This window comes from Sciurus carolinensis, unplaced genomic scaffold (assembly GCF_902686445.1).
Source record: "Sciurus carolinensis unplaced genomic scaffold, mSciCar1.2, whole genome shotgun sequence".
NCBI lineage: Eukaryota > Metazoa > Chordata > Mammalia > Rodentia > Sciuridae > Sciurus > Sciurus carolinensis.
This window is the reverse complement of record NW_025920138.1, coordinates 1,428,899-1,450,261: the sequence shown is the minus strand read 5'-3', so window position 1 is coordinate 1,450,261 and position 21,363 is coordinate 1,428,899.

Genomic DNA, 21,363 nt, shown 5'->3' with positions numbered 1-21,363 from the left:
TTTCTTTTGGGGTACTCTTATATTTATCCTCCTCAGAGTATGCCGAGCATTCTTGAATGGGTTGGTTATTACTTTTAAATAAATTAACAATTTTTTAAAAGCCATCATTTGTTTAAATACTTTTTCTTCCCTTTTCTCCCTCTCCTCTCCTTCTTGAACTCTCATTAGCCAATGCTATTATGTTTAATGGATCTCACATGTCTCTTTCTTTATTATTCTCTCTTTTCCTCAGCTGACATAATCTCCACTCAAATATTTTGAAGTTTACTTATTCTTTGTTCTGCAAATTCAAATCAACTGTTGAGTCCCTCTAATGAATTTTTTCATTTTAATCATTGCACTTTTCAACTCCAAAATTTCCATTTGGTTTTTTATAATTTGTATCTTTGTTAATATTCTCTATTTGATGAAATATTTGGTGCTTCTTTACCTTGTTAATCACTTTTTGATTAGTTCTGTGAATGTGCTTTATTGGCTTCTTTGAGGTCTTTCTTGAAGAATCTGCATGACTTCAGGCCACAGTCACAAGCACTTTTATTTTTATTTTTTTTCTTTTTATTTTTTAGGGGCTAACTGTTAAATATTGAAAGCAACTTATTCAGGTCAAAATACAAAGTGTAGATATCATTATTCAAAAATCTATATTATCCAGATAATTCTCACAAACCACCATCATGTATAAAAGATGGTTGAGTGGATTTATTTAAAAAAATGTATTTGTTCTAATTTTTTATATGTGACAGTACAATGAATTCTGTTGCACGCTTTGTTTTCAGATTCTGTGTGGTAGTTTCTTCTTTGCCTGCCTCAGTTTTCTTTTGCAAATTGGATATTTCAGAAAATATAATGTGGTGACTCTGGGTGTTGCTACCCAGTCACTGTGGAGCTTATTATTTGCTTATTTTCTTGGTGTCTGGTGGAATATTTAGTGAAGTTTGTTCCCTCTAACAGGAAGCTTCTGGTGTTGCTTCTGAGGAGTGGCAATTTTGATCATGCCCACAGACAATATGGGGTTTTTAGGTAGGGTTACCTGCCTTTCTTTGACTTTAACCAGTTTACAAATTCTACTAATTGCCTGCTGACTCCTCTCTTGTTTCCAGTAATGCCCTGAGGCAAACCTTGCTTCACAAACTAATTCAAATTCTAACTATTTTGAAGATGGTTCCTAAAGCCAGTGTAGGACTTTTGTTCTGACCTCAGGGGGGCTACATTCAGGGGAAACCTCTGAGCCCAAGTGTCCAGAGATGGACATGGGGACAATCTCCCACTCTGCCACACATACCCAAACTTGCACCTCTAACTATGAAACCATCACTTCAAGGGAAATTTGGAGCCCTCATGCTCTCATAGTGCCCAGCCAAAATGTCCCCAGTACACAAGCAGAGACTGGGCAGAAAAAGACACCTTCACCCTCTGCTGTTTTTGTTTTAACATGGATGAAGCAACAGGCAGCAATCCTAAGTGAAAATCCTTAGCCCATCTTTTCTCTAACCCCAGCATTCTGAAGGGTGTCATTGCCTGGCTGAGCTGGGAGGATGAAAAGGAAGCAGTCTTGATTTAACTTGGTTTAAACTGCACAAATTTTCATCATTCTTACTGAATCTTTTAGGTTTTCTTGAATAGATGTCTCATTTTGGAGTTATTTATACTCAGAACAATTTCCAGAAGATTTTTTTTGTTCCAATTAGTTATATATGACAGCAGATGCATTTCCACACATTGAACAAAACTGGAGCACAACTTTTCATTTCTCTGGTTATACATGATGCAGATTCACACCATTCATGCAATCATACACAAACATAAGGTAATAATGTTAGTCTCATTTCACCATCTTATCCACCCCCAAATCCTCTCCCTGCTCACTCCCCTCTGCACAATCCAAAGTTCATCCACTCTTCCCCTTTCTCCCATGTATCAGCAACCACATATCCAAGAAAACATTTGGCATTTGGTTTTTGGGATTGGCTTATTTTACTTAGCATGATATTCTCCAACTCCATCCATTTACCAGCAAATGCCATAATTTTATTCTTTGTTAAGGCTGGTAATATTCAATTATGTATATATACCATAGTCTCTTTATACATTCATCTATCAAAGGGAATCTAGGTTGGTTCCACAGTTTAGTTATTGTGAAATTAGCTGCTATAAACATTGATGGCTGTGTCACATCATTGATATGACTGATTTAAAATCATTTGGGTATAGGCTGAGGAGTGGGATAGCTGGGTCAAATGGTTGTATCATTCCAAGTTTCCTAAGAAATCTCTGAACTGCTTTCAAGAGTGCTGGCACCAATTTTCACTCCCATAAAAAACATATGAACATATGAAAATAAGAAACATATGAGTGTACCTTTCCCCCCACAACCTCAACATTATGTATTTTTGTTTATATTTTTGATAATTGCCATTCTGACAGGAGTAAGATGAAATCTTAGAGTAGTTTTGATTTGTGTTTCTCTAATTTCTAGAGATGTTGAATACTTTTTCATATATTTGTTGATAAATTGTATATCTTCTGAGAAGTGTCTGCTCAGTTCCTTAGCCCAATTAACATAATTTAAACTTCACAGACTCTCATGTTTCTTACTGAATCTTCCTAGGTTTTCTTGAATAGATGTCTCATTTGGGAGATATTTATACTTAGATCCATTTCCAAAGGTTTCAATATTTTTTTATTGTAAACAAATGGGATACATGTTGTTTCTCTGTTTGTACATGGAGTCAAAGCACACCATTTGTGAAATCATAAATTTACATAGGGTATAGTTGTTTGATTAATTCTGTTATTTTTAACTTCCCCCCACACCTCCCACTCCTCTTTTCCCTCTATACAGTCATCCCTTCCTCCATTCTTACCACCTCCTTAACCCGAACCCTAAACAAACCCTAACACTAACACTAACCCCTCCCACCCCCCATTATATGTCCTCATCCACTTATCAGTGAGATCACTTGTCTTTTAGTTTTTTGAGATTGGCTTATCTCATTTAGCATGATATTCTTGAATTTAATCCATTTGCCTGGAAATACCATAATTTTATCATTCTTTATGGTGGAGTAATATTCCATTGTATATATATGCCACAGTTTGTTTATCCATTCATCTATTGAAGGACATCAAGGTTGGTTCCACAATCTGGCTATGGTGAATTGAGCAGCAATGAACATTGATGTGGCTGTATCTCTGTAGTATGCTGATTTTAAGTCATTTGGGTATAAGCCAAAGAGTGGGACAGCTGGGTCAAATGGTGGGTCCATTCCAAGGTTTCTGAGGAATCTCCATGCTGCTTTCCAGAGTGGCTGCACTAATTTGCAACCCCACCAACAATGTATGACTGTACCTTTTTCCCCATACCCTCTCCAACACCAATTGTTGCTTGTGCTCTTGATAATCACCATTCTAATTGGGCTAAAATGGAATCTTAGGGTAGTTTTGATTTGCATTTCTCTTATTACTTGAGATGTTGAATATTTTTCAATATATCTGTAGATTGCTTGTTCATCTTCTTCTGTGAAGTGTCTGTTCATTTCCTTAGCCCATTTGTTGATTGGATTATTTGTATTCTTGGTCTAGAGTTTTTTGAGTTCTTTATAGATTCTGGAAATAAGCGCTCTATCTGAAGTATGAGTTGTGAAGATATTCTCCCACTCTGTAGGCTCTCTCTTCACATTACTGGTAGTTTCCTTTGCCGACAGAAAGCTTTTTAGTTTCAACTTATCCCAGTTTTTGATTCTTGCTTTTATTTCTTCTGCTATGGGAGTCCTGTTAACTAATTCTGACCCTAAGCCAACAAGTTGAAGATTTGGACCTATTTTTTCTTCTATAAGATTTAGGGTCTCTGGTCTGATTCCAAAGTCCTTGATCCATTTTGAGTTGAGTTTTGTGCAGGGTGAGAGATAGGGGTTTAATTTCATTCTGTTGCATATGGTTTTCCAGTTTTCCCAGCACCTTTTGTTGAAGAGGCTATCTTTTCTCCATTGCGTATTTTTGGCCCCTTTGTCTAGTATGAGAAAATCGTATTTATTTGGGTTTGTGTCCATGTCCTCTATTTGGTACCATTGTTCTACCTGTCTATTTTGGTACCAATACCATGCCATTTTTGTTACTATTGCTTTGTAATAGGGTTGAAGATCTGGTGTTGCGATACTTCCTGCTTCGCTCTTGCTACTGAGGATTGCTTTAGCTATTCTTTGTTTTTTTTTTTATTTTTCCAGATGAATTTCATAATTGCTTGCTCTATTTCTGTAAGGTACATCATTGGAATTTTAATTGGAATTGCGTTGAATTTGTATAGCACTTTTGGTAGTATGGCCATTTTGACAATATTAATTCTGCCTAGCCAAGAACATGGGAGATCTTTCCATCTTCTAAGGTTTTCTTTAATTTCTTTCTTTAGTGTTCTGTAGTTCTCATTGTAGAGGTCTTTCACCTCTTTTGTGAGATTGATTCCCAAGTATTTTATTTTTTCGATGTTATTGTGAATGGGGTAGTCTTCCTAATTTCTCTTTCTGAAGATTCATCAATTATGTATAAAAATGCATTGGATTTATGAGCATTGATCTTGTAACCTGCTACTTTACTGAATTCACTTATGAGTTCTAAAAGTTTTCTGGTGGAATTTCCAGGTTTCACTAAATATATAATCATGTCATAAGCGAACAGATACTGTTTGAATTCTTCTTTTCCAATTCATGTCCCTTTAATTTCTTTGGTTTGTCTAATTGCTCTGGCTAGAGTCTCAAGAACAATGTTGAATAGAAGTGGTGAAAGAGGGCATCCCTGCCTTTTTCCAGTTTTTAGGGGGAATACTTTCAGTTTTTCACCATTGAGAATGATATTGGCCATGGGCTTAGCGTAGATGGTCTTTACAATGTTAAGGAATGTTCCCACTACCCCAATTTTTTCTAGTGTTTTGAGCATGAAGTGATGCTGTATTTTATCGAATGCTTTTTCTGCATCTATTGAAATAATCATGTGATTCTTAACTTTAAGTCTGTTGATATGGTGAATGACATTTATTGATTTCTGGATGTTGAACCAACCTTGCATTCCTGGGATAAAACCCACTTGATCGTGGTGCACTACCTTTTTAATATATTTGTATGAAATTTGCTAAAATATTGTTGAAAATTTTTACATTGATTATTATTAAGGTTATTGGTCTGAAATTTCCTTTCCACGATGTGTCTCTGTCTGGTTTAGGTATCAGGATAATATTGGTTTCATAGAATGAATTTTGTTGGGTTCCCTCTTCTTCTTTTTCATGGAATACTCTGAGGAGTATTGGAATGAGCTCTTCTTTAAAGGTTTTGTAAACTCGACTGAGAACCCATCTGGTCCCGCACTTTCTTTCTTGGTAGGCTTTTTATGACCTCTGCTATTTCATTACTTGAAATTGATTTATTTAAGTTGTGTATATCCTCCTCATTCAGTTTAGGAAAGTCATATGTATCTAGAAACTTGTTGATGTCTATGAGGTTTTCTATTTTGTTGGAATATCAATTTTCAAAATAGCTTCTAATTATGTATTGTATTTCACTCATGTCTGTTATGCTATTTCCTTCTTCATTCTGAATTTTAGTAATTTGAGTTTTCTCCCTCTTTCTCTTTGTTAGTGTGGCTAAGGGTTTATCAATTTTGTTTATTTTTCAAAGAACCAACTATTTAGTTTTTTAATTTTACAATTGTTTCTTTTGTTTCAATTTCATTGATTTCAGCTCTGATTTTAACTTTTTCCTGTCTTCTACTACTTTTGGTGTTGTTCTGCTCTTCTTTTTCTAGGGCTTTGAGCTGTAGTGTTAAGTCATTTATTTGCTGATTTCTACTTCTTTTGTTGAATGCACCCCATGAAATAAATCTTCCTCTAAGTACTGCTTTCATACTGTCCCAGAGACTGGGATATGATGTGTCTTTGTTCTCGTTTACTTCTAAGAATATTTTTATTTCCCTCCTGATGTCTTTTGTTATCCATTCATCATTTAATAGCATATTATTTAACTCCAGGTATTGGAGAAATTTCTGTTTTTTAATCTGTCATTTTTTTTCTAATTTCAATCCATTATGATGTGATAGAATACAAGGTAGTATCTCTATCTTCCTGTATTTGCTAACAGTAGCTTTGTGGCATAAAATATGGTCTATTTTAGAGAAGGATCCATGTGCTGCTGAGAAGAAAGTGTATTCGTTCTTTGTTGGATGGTATATTCTAATATGTCCGTTAAGTCTAAATTGTTGATTGTTTTATTGAGATCTATGGTTTCTTTATTCAATTTTTGTTTGGAAGATCTATCCAGTGGTGAGAGAGGTGTATTAAAATCGCCTAGTATTATTATGTTGTGGTCTATTTGATTTCTGGAACTGAGAAGGATTTGTTTGACGTACATTGATGAGCTAATATTCGGGCCATAGATATTTATGATTGTTATGTCTTGCTGATTTATGCTTCCCTTAAGCAGTATGTAATGTCCTTCTTTATCCCTTCTGACTTGTTTTGGCTTTAAGTCCAGATTATCTGATATGAGGATGGATACTCCAGCTTTTTTGCTGTGTCCGTGTGCATGGTATGTTTTTTCCCATCCTTTCACTTTTAGTCTATGGGTATCTCTTTCTATGAGATGAGTCTGTTGCAGGCAGCATACTGTTGGATTTTCTTTTTAATCCAATCTGACAGACTATGTCTTTTGATTGATGAGTTCTGGCAATTAACATTCAGAGTTATTATTGTGATATGATTTGTATTTCCAGTCATTTGACTCATTTTTGTTTTTTGAGATGATTTTGTTTCTCCTTTATTTGGCTATTCCTATAGGCTTGTTTTCCCATTGCTGATTTGCATCATTGTTTTTCATCTCTTCCTCATGGAATATTTTGCTGAGAATGTTCTGTAATGCTGGCTTTCTTTTTGTAAATTCCTTTAGCTTTTGTTTATCATGGAAGGATCTTATTTCATCATCAAATCTAAAAGTAAGTTTTGCCGGGTATAAAATTCTTGGTTGGCATTCATTTTCTTTTGGGGCTTGGTAAATGTTGTTCCAGGCCCTTCTAGCTTTTAGGGTCGGGATTGAAAAATCTGCTGATATCCGTATTGGTTTCCCCCTGAATGTGATTTGATTCTTTTCTCTCGTGGCCTTTAAAATTCTGTCTTTATTTTGTATGTTATGTATTTTCATAAAATGTGCCTTGGTGTGTGTCTGTTGTAATTTTGTGTATTTGGAGTCCTATAAGCCTCTTGTACTTGGTTTTCCATTTTGTTCTTCAGATTTGGGAAATTTTCTGATATTATTTCATTGAATAGATTGTTCATTCCTTTTTTTTGTTTGTTTGTTTCTCTAAGCCTTCCTCAATCTCAATAATTCTTAAATTTGTCTTTTTCTTGATATCCCATAATTCTTGTAGATTCTCTTCATGATTTCTTAACATCTTCTCTGTTTGGTCAACTTTGTTTTCAAGATTAAATATTTTTTCTTCAATATCTGAGGTTCTGTCTTCCAGGTGTTCTATCCTATTGGTTATGCTTTCTATGGAGTTTTTAACTTGGTTTATTGTTTCCTTCATTTCAAGGATTTCTGTACTTTTTTTCATATCTCTAACTCTTTATTGAAATGATCTCTTGCTTCCCATTGCTCTTTTAACTGTTGATTGGTGCGATCATTTAATGCCTGCATTTGCTCTTTCATCTCCTTCTTCAATGCCTGCCTTTGCTCTTTCATCTCCTTGTTTGCTTCCCTGATTGTTTTATTTCTGTACATTCTCAACTCCCTTTCTGACATTTCTTCTGTTGTGCTGTCATTGGGTTTTATTGATATACTATCTAGGTTTGTTTGGGACATTTTCTTTCCTTGTTTTCTCATATTGGTCAGATGTCAGTGGGACTCTGAGATATTGCAGAATGTCTATTGGCTTATAGTGTCCCTATAGATTTTCAGTATATCACCTCCCAGACTTCAGTAGCCTGAAGTCTTGGAGGAACTTGATAATGCAGTGCTTCAGAAGAAAGCTGTCCCTAGCCCGCTACTGGTTCCAGGGTTTGGAGCTGACTCTGTTCAGAAAAGCTCTCACAGGCGGTCTGCTCCAAGAAGCTGGCCGTGAAGGGTGCCTGCCATTGGAGGGAGCAGGGTTGCTTGTGGAAGTTTCTGGTTGCCCTGCGCTGGTCCCAGAGGCTGCCTGCGGGCTGGAGCTCTCTGCTGGCTCTGGGAATTGTGACTGACTCTGTGTAGAAAGGCTCTTACTGGCTGGTCTGCTCTGTGAAGCTACCCTTGAAATGCACCTGCTATCAGAGGGAACAGGGCTGCTTGGGGAAGTCCTTGGCTGCCCTGTCCTTGTCCCTGAAGCTGCCTGCGGACTGAGTCTCATTGCTGATTCTGGGACTTGGAGCTGGTTCTGTACAAAAAGGCTCTCACTGCGGGAACCTGCTCCGAGAAGCTGGCCGTGTGGGGGGAGTCCACCACCGGAGGGTGGATGGCTACCTGGGGAAAACTCTACCTGCCCTTCCCTGCTTTGAGAAGCCACCCCTATCCTGGCCTGCCACCCTGGTAGTGCTTTGCCTGGTGGGGGAGACTCACCCCGTGGCTGTATTTCAGTCTGAGTCTCTCAATGCCTCCCCTTCTTAAATCCTGGGTTCTGGAGCGACAGGAGATGCACTCACCCTCTAGTCTGCCATCTTGGATCGCCCCGTGGAAAGAGCCTGTGGCCAGAGGGAGCAGGGCTACCTGGAGAAGTCTCTGACTACCCTTCTTTGGTCCCAGAGGCTGCCTATGGGCTGGAGTTCTCCACTGGCTCTGGGACTTGTGGCTGGCTCTGTGTAGAAAGGCTCTCACTGGGCAGTCTGCTCCGAGAAGCTACCCTTGAAAGGCGCCTGCCTTTGGAGGGAGCAGGGCTGCTTGAAGAAGTCCCTGGCTGCCCTGTCCTGGTTCCTGAAGCTGCCTGCGGGCCGGAGCTCGCTGCTGGCTCCAGGACTCGGAGCTGGTTCTGTGCAGAAAGACCTAAATTTTTTGAAAAATAATTTTCACCAGTTTCACTAAGGAGTGGGTCATGCTAAAATGGACAATCATTGTTTCTTTAGTACTTAGGTCTTAACAAGTTACTCTACTGATTTATCAGTAGTAATAACATTAACAAGAAAATCAATCCATTAGTTTGAGGTTAAATATATGAAATTCACAATATGTACACATTTTTATATTCTAAAGAGCTATTTACTATGAATTTACCCAGTTCTTCTTAAGTGTAGAATGTTTTATTCATTAATGCCCACAACTCAATAATCTAGGTACTATTACTGTCCCTGCTTCACAGGTAGGGCAACATTTGCAAAGAGATTTAATGGTTTACCAAGTGACTGAAAGCTTAAATGTGGAGGAACTGGGATCCAAACCCATATACCAGGCTCTAAAGCAGATGTACTTCATCAATACATTGTAAAAACTCAAATCAATTGTGTTTCAATGAATAATTTCAGGCTTTTCTTGAAATGACATGACAAAATTTTTTTAAATTTATTTTTATTGTAAACAAATGGGATACATATTGTTTCTGCTTGTATGTGGAGTAACAGCATAACATTTGGGTAATCATACAATTACATAGGGTAATGAGGTTTGTTTCATTCTGTTATTTTTTCCTTACCCCCACCCCTCCCATCTCTCTTTACCCTCTATACAGTCCCTCATTCATCTATTCTTGACCACCTTCCACATCCCATTATGTGTCATCATCCACTTATCAGTGAGATAATTTATCCTTTGGATTTTTGAGATTGGCTTTCTCACTTAGCATGATATTCTCCAATTTCATCCATTTGCCTGCAAATGCCATAATTTTATTATTCTTTGTAGCTAAGTAATATTCCATTGTATATATATATACCACATTTTCCTTATCCACTCATCAATTGAAGGACATCTAGGTTGGTTCCAGTCTGGCTATTGTGAATTGAGCAGTATGAACATTGATGTGACTGTATCTCTGTAGTATGCTGATTTTAAGACCTTTGGGTATAGGCCGAGGAGTGGGAGAGCTGGGTCAAATTGTGGGTCCATTCCAGTTTTTCTAAGGAATCTCCACAATGCTTTCCAGAGTGCTTGCACTAATTTGCAGCCCCACCAGGAATGTATGAATGTACCCTTTTCCCCACATCCTTGCCAACACCTATTGTTGCTTGTATTCTTGATAATCGCCATTCTAATTGGGGTGAGATGGAATATTAGTGTAGTTGTGATTGGCATTTCTCTTATTACTGAAGATGGTGAACATTTTTTCATATGTTTGTTGTTTGCTTGTAGATCTTCTTCTGTGAAGCATCTGTTCATTTCCTTAGCCCATTTGTTGATTGGGTTATTTGTATTCTTGGTCTAGAATTTTTTGAGTTCTTTATATATTCTGGAAATTAGTGCTCTATCTGAAGTATCAGTGTCAAAGATATTCTCCCACTCTGTAGGCTCTCTCTTCGCATTGCTGACAGTTTCCTTTGATGAGAGAAAGCTATTTAGTTTGATTCGATCTCAGTTATTGATTCTTGCTTTTATTTCTTGAGCTATGGGAGTCCTGTTAAGGAAGTCTGATCCTAAGCCACTAGGTGAACATTTGGACCTAATTTTCTTCTATAAGATGCAGGGTCTCTGGTCTGATTTCAAGGTCCTTGATCCATTGTGAGTATATTTTTGTGCAAGGTAGAGATAGGGGTTTAGTTTCTTTCTGTTGCATATGAATTTCCAGTTTTCCCAGCACCATTTGTTGAAGACGCCATCTTTTCTCCATTGCTTATTTTTGGCCCCTTTGTCTAGTATGAGAAAATTGTATTTATTTGGGTTTGTGTCCATGTCCTCTATTTGGTACCATTGATCTACCTGTCTATTTTGTGCCAATACCATGCCATTTTTGTTACTATTGCTTTGTAGTATGGTTGAAGTTCTGGTATTGTCATACCCCCTGTTTCATTCTTTCTGCTAAGGATTGCTTTAGCGATTCTGGGTTTCTTATTCTTCTGGATGAATGTCATGATTGTTTGCTCTATTTCTGTAAGGTAAGTCATTGGAATTTTAATTGGAATTGCATCGAATCTGTATAGCACTTTGGGTAGTATGGCCATTTTGACAATATTAATTCTGCCTATCAAAAACATGGGAGATCTTTCCATCTCCTAAGATCTTCCTCAATTTCTTTCTTCAATGTTTTGTAGTTTTCATTGTAGAGATCTTTCACCTCTTTGGTTAGATTGATTTCTAAGTACTTATTTTATTTTTTTCAGGCTATTGCAAATGGATTTGTTTTCCTCATTTCCCTTTCAGCTGTTTCATTGCTTGTGTATAAAATGCTTTAGATTTTTGCATGTTGATTTTATAGCCTGCTATTTTGCTGAATTCATTGATGATGTCTAGAAGTTCTCTGGAGGTTTTTGGATCCTGTAAATAGAGAATCATGACATCAGCAAATAGTGACAGCATAAGTTTCTCTTTCCCTATTCGTATCCATTTAATTTCTTTGGTGTACCTAATTGCTCTGGCTAGAGTTTCGAAGACAATGTTGAATAGAAGTGGTGAAAGAGGACATCCCTGTCTTGTACCCATTTTTAAAGGGAATGGTTTCAGTTTTTCTCCATTTAGAATGATGTTGTAAGCAGGCAGGCTGAACGTGGGTTCAGACTCTGGTACCAAAACAATAAAAAAAATCTAATTTGATAAAAAAGAATGATGTTGGCCATGGGCTTAGCATAAATACCCTTTACAATGTTCATGTATGTTCCTACTATCCCTATTTTCTCCAGTGTTTTGAGCATGAAGGGGTGTTGTTTTTTCTCGAACAATTTTTCTGCATCAATTGATGTAACCATATGATTTTTATCATTAAATCTATTGACATGATGGATTATGTTTATTGATTTATGTATGTTATTCCATCCTTGCATTCCAGGGATGAATCCCACTTGATTGTGCTGCACGATTTTCTTAATTTGTTTTTGGATGCGGTTTGCCAAAATTTTGTTAAGGATCTTTGCATTTATATACATCAAGGATATTGGTCTAACATTTTCTTTCTTTGATGTGTCTTTTCCTGGTTTGGGTATGAGGGTGAGATTAGCTCCATAAAATGAGTTTGGTAGGGTACCCTCCTTTTCTATTTCCTGGAATACTTTGAGAAGTATCGGAATGAGTTCTTCTTTGAAGGTCTTGTAGAACTCGGCTGAGAATACATCTGGTCCTGGGCTTTTCTTGGATGGTAGATTTTTAAGGGCTTCTTCTATTTCATTTCTTCATATTGATCTGTTTAAATTGTGTTTGTCCTCCTGGGTCAGTTTAGGAGGAGCATATGTCTCTAGAAATTTGTCAATATCTTCGGTAGTTTCTATTTTATTGGAATACAGATTTTCAAAGTAGTTTCTCATTATGTTCTGTATCTCAGTGGTGTCTGTCGTGATATTTCCTTTTCATCATGAATTTTAGTAATTTGAGTTTTTTCTCTCCTTCTCTTTGTTAGTGTGGCTAAGGGTTTGTCTATTTTGTTTACTTTCTCAAAGAATCAACTTTTTGTTCTGTCATTTTTTTGAATTGTTTCATTTGTTTCAATTTCATTGATTTTAACTCTGATTTTAATTATTTCCTGTCTTCTACTACTTTTGCTGTTATTCTGTTCTTCCTATTCTAGGACTTTGAGCTGTAATGTGGTCATTTAATTGTTGACTTTTCATTCTTTTCGGGAATATGCTCAATGTATTGAGTTTTTCTCTTAGTACTGCTTTCATAGTGTCCCAGAGATTTTGATATGTTTATCGTCATCCTCATTGACCTCTAAGAATTTTCTTATCTCCTCCATGATGTCTTTTGTTATCCATGTTTCATTCAGTAGAATATTATTTAACCTCCAGGTGTTGGAGTAATTTCTGTTTTTTATTTTGTCATTGATTTCTTTTCTCAGTCCATTATGATCTGACAGAACACAAGGGAGTATCTCTATTTTTTTGCATTTCCTCAGGGCTGCTTGGTGGCATAACATATGATATTTCTGAGAAGGTTCCATGTGCTGCTGAGAAGAAAGTGAATGCACTCATTGATGGATGGAATATTCTATATGTGTCAATTAAGTCTAGGTTATTGATTGCATTATTGAGTTCTATGGTTTCTGTGGTTGGTTTTTGTTTGGAATATCTATCTTGGGGTGACAGCAGTGCATTAAAGTCACCCAGAATTTTTGTATTGTGTTCTATGTGATTCCTGAAATTGAGAAGAATTTGTTTGATGTACAGCGATGCACCATTGTTTGGGGCATAAAAATTTATTATCATTATGTCTTCTTGATTTTTGGTTCCCTTAAGCAGTATGTTCTTCTTTATCCCTTCTGACTAACTTTGACTTGCAATCCACTTTATCTGATATAAGGAAGGAAACCCCCACTTTTTTACTGAGTCCTTGTGTGTGGTAGGTTTTTTCCCATCCTTTCACCTTCAGTCTGTGGATGTCTTTTTCTATGAGATGAGCCTCTTGCATGCAGTATATTGTTGTATCTTTCTTTTTAATCCATTCAGAAAGTGTATGTCTTTTGATTGATGAGTTTAGGCCATTAACATTCAGGATTATTATTGAGATATGATTTGTATTCTCAGTCATTTGACTTATTTTTGGTTTTTAAGTTGGCTTCATTTCTCCTTTGAGTGGTTTTTCCCTAAGGTAATTCCTCCCTTTGCTGACCTGCATTGTTGCTTTTCATTTCCTCCTCATGGAATATTTCATTGAGAACATTCTGTAGTACACATTTTCTATTTGTAAATTCTTTTACCTTTTGTCTATCATGGAAGGATTGTATTTCATCTTCAAATCTGAAGGTTAGTTTTGCTGGGAATAGGATTCTTGGTTGGCAACCATATTCTTTCAGAGCTTGAAATACTTTGTTCCAGGTCCTTCTAGCTTTTAGAGTCTGGGTTGAGAAGTTGTCTGCTCTCCATATATCCCCCTATATGTAGTCTGATGCTTTTTTCCTGTGGCCTTCAAATTCCTATCTTTAATTTGAATGTTAGGCATTTTCATTATAATGTGCCTTGGTGTGGATCTGTTGTGATTTTGTGCATTTGGTGTTCTGTAAGCCTCTTGTATTTGATTTTCCATTTCATTCTTCAGGCTTGGGAATTTTTCTGATATTATTTCTTTGAATAGGTTGTGCATTCCTTTGGTTTCTATCTCTGTGCCTTCCTCAATCCCAACAGTTCTTAAATTTGGTCTTTTCATGATGTCCCATAGTTCTTAGAGATTTTTTTCATGATTTCTTACCATCTTCTCTGTTTGGGCAACTTTATTTTCAAGACTAAATGTTTTGTCTTCATTGTCTGAGGTTCTGTCTTCCAAGTGGTCTAGTCTGTTGGTGATGCTTTCCATTGAGTTTTTTATTTGGTTTATTGTTTCCTTCATTTCAAGTATTTCCATTTGATTTTTTTTTTAGATTCTCTACCTCTTTGTTGAAATGATCTTTTGCTTCCTGCAGGTGCTCTTTCAGCTTATTGGTATTATAATTTATTGTCTGTATTTGTTCTCTAATCTCATCCTTTACTTCGTGAATCATCTTAATCATGTATAATCTGAAGTCCTTTTCTGACATTTCTTCTAACATACTGTCATTGGATTCTATTAATATAGAATCTAGATTTGTTTGGATCATTTTCTTCACTTGTTTTTTTCTGTTGTTCATGTATCTTCCCCTCTAGCAGTGCAGAACTAAGGTATTTCTGATTTTTCCCTATAGGCTTATAGCAACCCTATAGGTTTCCAAAACCCATTCTTTAAAGGGAGATCAATATTAGCAGTGCCCAATTAAGACACTATGAAATCCTAGACCAAATAGCCCCTATGAGGACAATAACACAATTGTCATAATAAACAGAATGAGTTCAAATTTTATCGTCAGTAAAACAGATTGGAAATAAAGTCTACAGTTTCTAATGGAGGACAAAGAGGATGCAGAGGGATGTAGAATGTGGCTGTTAATGGGATAAGAAAAGAATGTACAGAAGTTGTAGATAATAGAAAGAGTGAGAGTGTAATAAAAAAAATGGATGTTAGCGTGCAAAAAAAGGAAGAAAAAGTCTCTGAGGGAACAGGTAAACAAATGGAAAAGAGAGCAAGAAAAGTAAGGAAATAAAAACTTAATTTTTTTCAATAAGGAGAGAAAATAAATCTATAGTATAACAGTCATATAATAATGAGATCTCCCAGAGTTCAATAGCCTGATGCATGAGAGGTACCTGACAATGAGCTTCAAGCCTCCAGCAGGCATCTTGGGATGGGTTTTGCCCCAACTAAAGATTGTATCTACGACTTCCAGGATTATGCAAGATGGCCATTATGGCTTACGAATGTGTTGGCAAAATGAGGAGCTGCAGCTCAGGGGTGGATGTGGTCAGTCAGAGGTCCTGGATGCAGGGTATGGTTGGTCAGGCAGGGTTCCTGGAGGTCGGGTGTGTTTGGTGTGGTTTTGGGATCCTGGAGTTTGATTGCAATCAATTGGTCTGGGGTCCCAGTGTTAGGGCACAGTCAGTTGGTCTGGGAGTCCTGGTGGCAGGGAGCTGTAAGTCGATGTGAGAGACCCAGAGGCAGGGAGTGATTGATCATGCTGAGGGATCCTGGAGATGGGGCTCTGTCAGTCTGGCCAGGGGTTCTACGGGACTTGGCTCTTGTCTCAAAATGGTGGCAGCCACGTGTCATCAAGCCTGCAGGTACTGTAACAGTAAACTTCCAGGCAACAGCAAGCAACTTTATGCTCCACTGGAGGTTGGCAATCAGGTTGCTGACTGTTGTTGGATGATTGGGAGGTGAAATTCATGCATTGGTTGATGGAAAGGAGTAAGGCAGGTGATGGACAGGTGAGAGGCAGGCAAATGGCGGATGACAGGCATCTGAGAGTGAGTAATCTGCACTCAAAAAATGTGTCAATGTGCTGGCAGACTGCAAGTGATCACAGTAGACAAATGGGGTAAACACCAGGGGATCAATAGTCAGCAAAAACTGCCTTACCAAGAAACAGATATCCTCTGCTTGAAACTGGAGTTACGAGGTGACAAGGAATGCAGCCTCCCTCTATTCCACCATCTTGGATCTCTGACAAGAGAAAACTTACAAAAAATAATATGTGGGTTTCTTTCCTTCTTTCATTTTCAATAGTGTTACTACAACTCACCATAACTGCAGGCTTATTACACAGCTAGCTTCTCGAAGCAGGCGGCCAAGTAAGAGCCTTTACCCATGGAGCCAGCTTAGAGCCCTGGACCCAGTGACAGGCCCTGACCTGCAGGCAACTTCTGGAACTATTGCAGGGCAGTCAGAGACTTCCCCAAGCAGCCCTGCTCCCTCCGGCAGCAGGCTTGTTCCACAGCCAGCTTCTTGGGGCAGGCCACACAATGAGAACCTTTCCACACAGAGCCAGCTGCAAGCCCAGGACCTAGTGGCAGGCCATGGCCTGCAGACAAATTCTGGGACCAAGGAATGGCAGCCAGAAACTTCCCCAAGCAGCCCTGCTCCCTCCTGTGGCAGGCACAAACTATAAACAGCTCCTCAGAGCAGACCCGTACAGTAAATGCTTTTCCCACAAGGCCAGCCCCATCCCTGGAACCAGTAGCAGTCTAGGGGCAGCTTTCTTCTAAAGCACTGCATTATCAAGTTCCTCCAAGAATTCAGGCCACTGAAGTCTGGGAGGTGATATACTGCAAATCTATAGGGACACTATAAGCCAAAGAGGAAATCTGCAATATCTCAGAGTCCCACTAATATCTGACCAAAATGAGAAATCAAGAGAAGAAAATATCCCAAACAAACCTAGATAGTATATCAATAAAACCCAATGACAGCACAGCAGAAGAAATATCAGAAAGGGAGTTCAGAATGTACATAATTAAAACAATCAGGGAAGCAAATGATGAGATGAAAGAGCAAATGCAGGCATTGAAGGAGGAGATGAAAGAGCAAATGCAGGCAATAAATGAACGAACCAATCAACAGTTAAAAGAGCAAATACGGGAAGCAAGAGATCATTTCAATAAAGAGTTAGAGATACTGAAAAAAAGTACAGAAATCCTTGAAATGAAGGAAACAATAAACCAAGTTAAAAACACCATAGAAAGCATAACCAATAGGATAAAACACCTGGAAGATACAACCTCAGACATTGAACACAAAATATTTAATCTTGAAACCAAAGTTGACCAAACAGAGAAGATGTTAAGAAATCAAGAACAGAATCTACAAGAATTATGGGATATCATGAAACAGACAAATTTAAGAATTATAGGGATTGAGGAAGCCTTAGGAAACAAACCAAAGGAATGAACAATCTATTCAAAGAAATAATATCAGAAAATTTCCCAAATCTGAAGAATGAAATGGAAAACCAGGTAAAAGAGGCTTATAGGACTCCAAATATACAAAATTAAAACAGACCCACACAAAGGCACATTATTATGAAAATACCTAACATACAAAATAAAAAGAGAATTTTAAAGGCCATGAGAGAAAAGAATCAAATTACGTTCAGAGGGAAACGAATATGAATATCAGCAGATATTTCAATCCAGACCCTAAAAGCTAGAAAGGCCTGGAACAACATTTACCAAGCCCTGAAAGAAAATGGATGCCAACCAAGAATCTTATACCCAGCAAAACTTACTTTCAGATTTGATGACAAAATAAATTTTCTACATGATAAACAAAGCTAAAAGAATTTACAAAGAGAATGCTGGCCTTACAGAATATTCTCAGCAAAATATTCCATGAGGAAGAGATGAAAAATAAGGATGCAAATCAGCAATGGGAGGAACTAGCCTAAAGGAATAGCCAAATATGGAGAAACAAAATCATGTCAAAAAACAAAAATGAGTCAAATGAATGGAAATACAAATCATATCACAATAATAACTCTGAATGTTAATCACTTGAACTCATCAATCAAAAGACATAGACAGGCATTTTGGATTAAAAAGATAAATCCAACAATATGCTGCCTGCAAGAGACTCATCTCATAGAAAGAGATACCCATTGACTAAAAGTGAAAGGATGAGAAAAAACATACCATGCACACAGACACAGCACAAAAGCTGGAGTAATCCATCCTTATTTCAGATATTGTGGTCTTCAAGCCAAAACAAGTCAGAAGAGATAAAGAAGCACATTGCATACTGCTTAAGGGAAGCATAAATCAACAAGACATAACTATCATACATATCTATGACCTGAACATTGGCTCATCCATATACGTCAAACAAATCCTTTTCAGTTCCAGAAATCAAATAGACCACAACACAATAATACTAGGTGATGTTAACACACCTCTCTGACCACTGGATAGATATTCCAAACAAAAATTGCATAAAGAAACCACAGATCTCAATAACACAATCAACAATTTAGACTTAACAGACATATATAGAATATACCATGCAACAAAGAATGAATACACTTTCTTCTCAGCAGCACATGGATGCTTCTCTAAAATAGACCATATTTTATGCCACAAAGCTACTGTTAGCAAATACAAGAAGATAGAGATACTACCTTGTATTCTATCAGATCATAATGGATTGAAATTAGAAAAAAATGACAGATTAAAAAACAGAAACCTGCAATACCTGGAGAATAAATAATACATTATTATATGATGAATGTATAATAGAAGACATCAGGAGGGAAATAAAAAATTCTTAGAAGTAAACAAGAACAAACACATATCATATCCAAATCTCTGGGAAACTATGAAAGCAGTACTTAGAGGAAGATTTATTTCATGGGGTGCATTCAACAAAAGAAGTAAATATCAACAAATAAATGACTTAACACTATAGCTCAAAGCCCTAGGAAAAGAAGAGCAGAACATCACCAAAAGTAGTAGAAGACAGGAAATAGTTAAAATCAGAGCCGAAATCAACGAAATCGAAACAAAAGAAACAATCGGAAAAATTATCAAAATAAATAGTTGGTTTCTAAAAATAAACAAAATTGATAAACCCTTAGCCACACTAACAAAAGATGAAGAGGGAAAAAATTCAAATTACTAAAATTCGGAATGAACAAGGAAATATTACAACAGACACGAGTGAAATACAAAACATAATAAGAAACTATTTTGAAAATCTATATTCCAACAAAACAGAAAACGTCGAAAGATATCAAGTTTCTAGAGAAATATGAAATTACGTAAATTGAACAGGGAGTATATACACAACTTAAATAAACCAATTTCAGGCAATGAAATAGAAGAGGTCATCAAAAGCCTACCAACAAAGAAAAGTGCGGGACCAGATGGGTTCTCAGCCGAGTTCCACAAAACCTTTAAAGAAGAGCTCATTACAATACTCCTCAAACTATTACATGAAATAGAAGAGGAGGGAACCCTCCCAAACTCATTCTAAGAAGCCAATATCACCCTGATACCTAAACCAGACAGAGACACATTGAGGAAAGAAAATTTCAGACCAATATCCTTAATGAACATCAATGCAAAAATTCTCGACAAAATTTTAGCAAATCGCATACAAAAACATATTAAAAAGATAGTGCACCATGATCAAGTGGGTTTCATCCCAGGGATGCAAGGTTGGTTCAACATCAGGAAATCAAAAAATGTCATTCACCATATCAACAGACTTAAAGTTAAGAATCACATGATTATTTTGATAGATGCAGAAAAAGCATTTGATAAAATACAGCATCCTTTCATGCTCAAAACACTAGAAAAAATAGGGATAGTGGGAACCTTCCTTAATAGTGTAAAGGCCATCTATGCTAAGCCCATGCCAAAATCATTCTAAATGGTGAAAAACTGAAAGCATTCCCCTAAAAACTGGAACAAGACAGGGATGTCTTCTTTCACCACATCTATTCAACATCGTCCTTGAAGCTCTAGTCAGAGCATTTAGACAGACCAAAGAAATTAAAGGGATACGAATAGGAAAAGAAGAACTCAATCTATCCCTGTTTGCTGATTACATGATTATATATTTAGAGGAACCTGGAAATTCCACCAGAAAACTTTGAGATCTCATAAGTGAATTCAGTAAATTCGCAGGATATAAGATCAATGTACATAAATCTAAGGCCTTTTTATACATATAAGTGATGAATCTTCAGAAAGAGAAATTAGGAAAACTACCCCATTCACAATAGCATCGAAAAAAATAAAATACTTGGGAATCAATCTCACAAAAGAGGTGAAAGACCTCTACAATGAGAACTACAGAACACTAAAGAAAGAAATTAAAGAAAACCTTAGAAGATGGAAAGATCTCCCATGTTCTTGGATAGGAAGAATTGATATTGTCAAAATGGTCATACTACCAAAAGTGCTATACAGATTCAATGCAATTCCAATGAAAATCCCAATGATGTACCTTACAGAAACAGAACAAGAAATTATGAAATTCATCTGGAGGAATAAGAAACCCAGAATAGCTAAAGCAATCCTTGGCAGAAAGAGTGAAGCAGGGGGTATCGCAATACCAGATCTTCAACTCTACTACAAAGCAATAGTAACAAAAACGGCATGGTATTGGTACCAAAATAGAAAGGTGGATCAATGGTACAGAAAGAGGACACAAACAGAAACCCAAATAAATACAATTTTCTCATACTAGACAAAAGGGTCAAAAATATGCAAGGGAGAAAAGATAGCCTCTTCAACAAATGGTGCTGGGAGAATTGGAAATCCATATGCAACAGAATGAAACTAAACCCATATCTCTCACCATGCACGAAACTAAACTCAAAATGGATTAATGACCTCGGAATTCAGACCAGAAACCTTGCATCTTATAGAATAAAAAGTAGGTCCAGAGCTTCAACATGTCGGCTTAGGATCAGACTTCCTCAACAGGACTCCCATAGCACCAGAAATAATAGCAAGAATTAATAACTGGGATAGATTCAACTAAAAAGCTTTCTCTCAGCAAAGGAAACTATCAGCAGTGTGATGAAAGAGCCTACAGAGTGGGAGAAAATCTTTGCCAATCATACTTCAGATAGAGCTCTAATCTCCAGAATCTATAAAGAACTCAAAAAACTCTACAACAAGAATGCAAATAATCCAATTGACAAATGGGCTAAGGAAATGAATTGACACTTCACAGAAGAAGATCTACAAGCAATCAACAAACATATGGAAAAATGTTCAACATCGCTAGTAATAAGAGAAATGCAAATCAAAACCACCCTAAGATTCCATCTCACCCCAATTAGAATGGTGATTATCAAGAATACAAGCAACAACAGGTGTTGGCGAGGATGTGGGGGGAAAGGTACACTCATACATTGCTGGTGGGGCTGCAAATTAGTGCAGCCACTCTGGAAAGCAGTATGGATACTCCTTAGAAAACTCGGAATGGAACCATCATT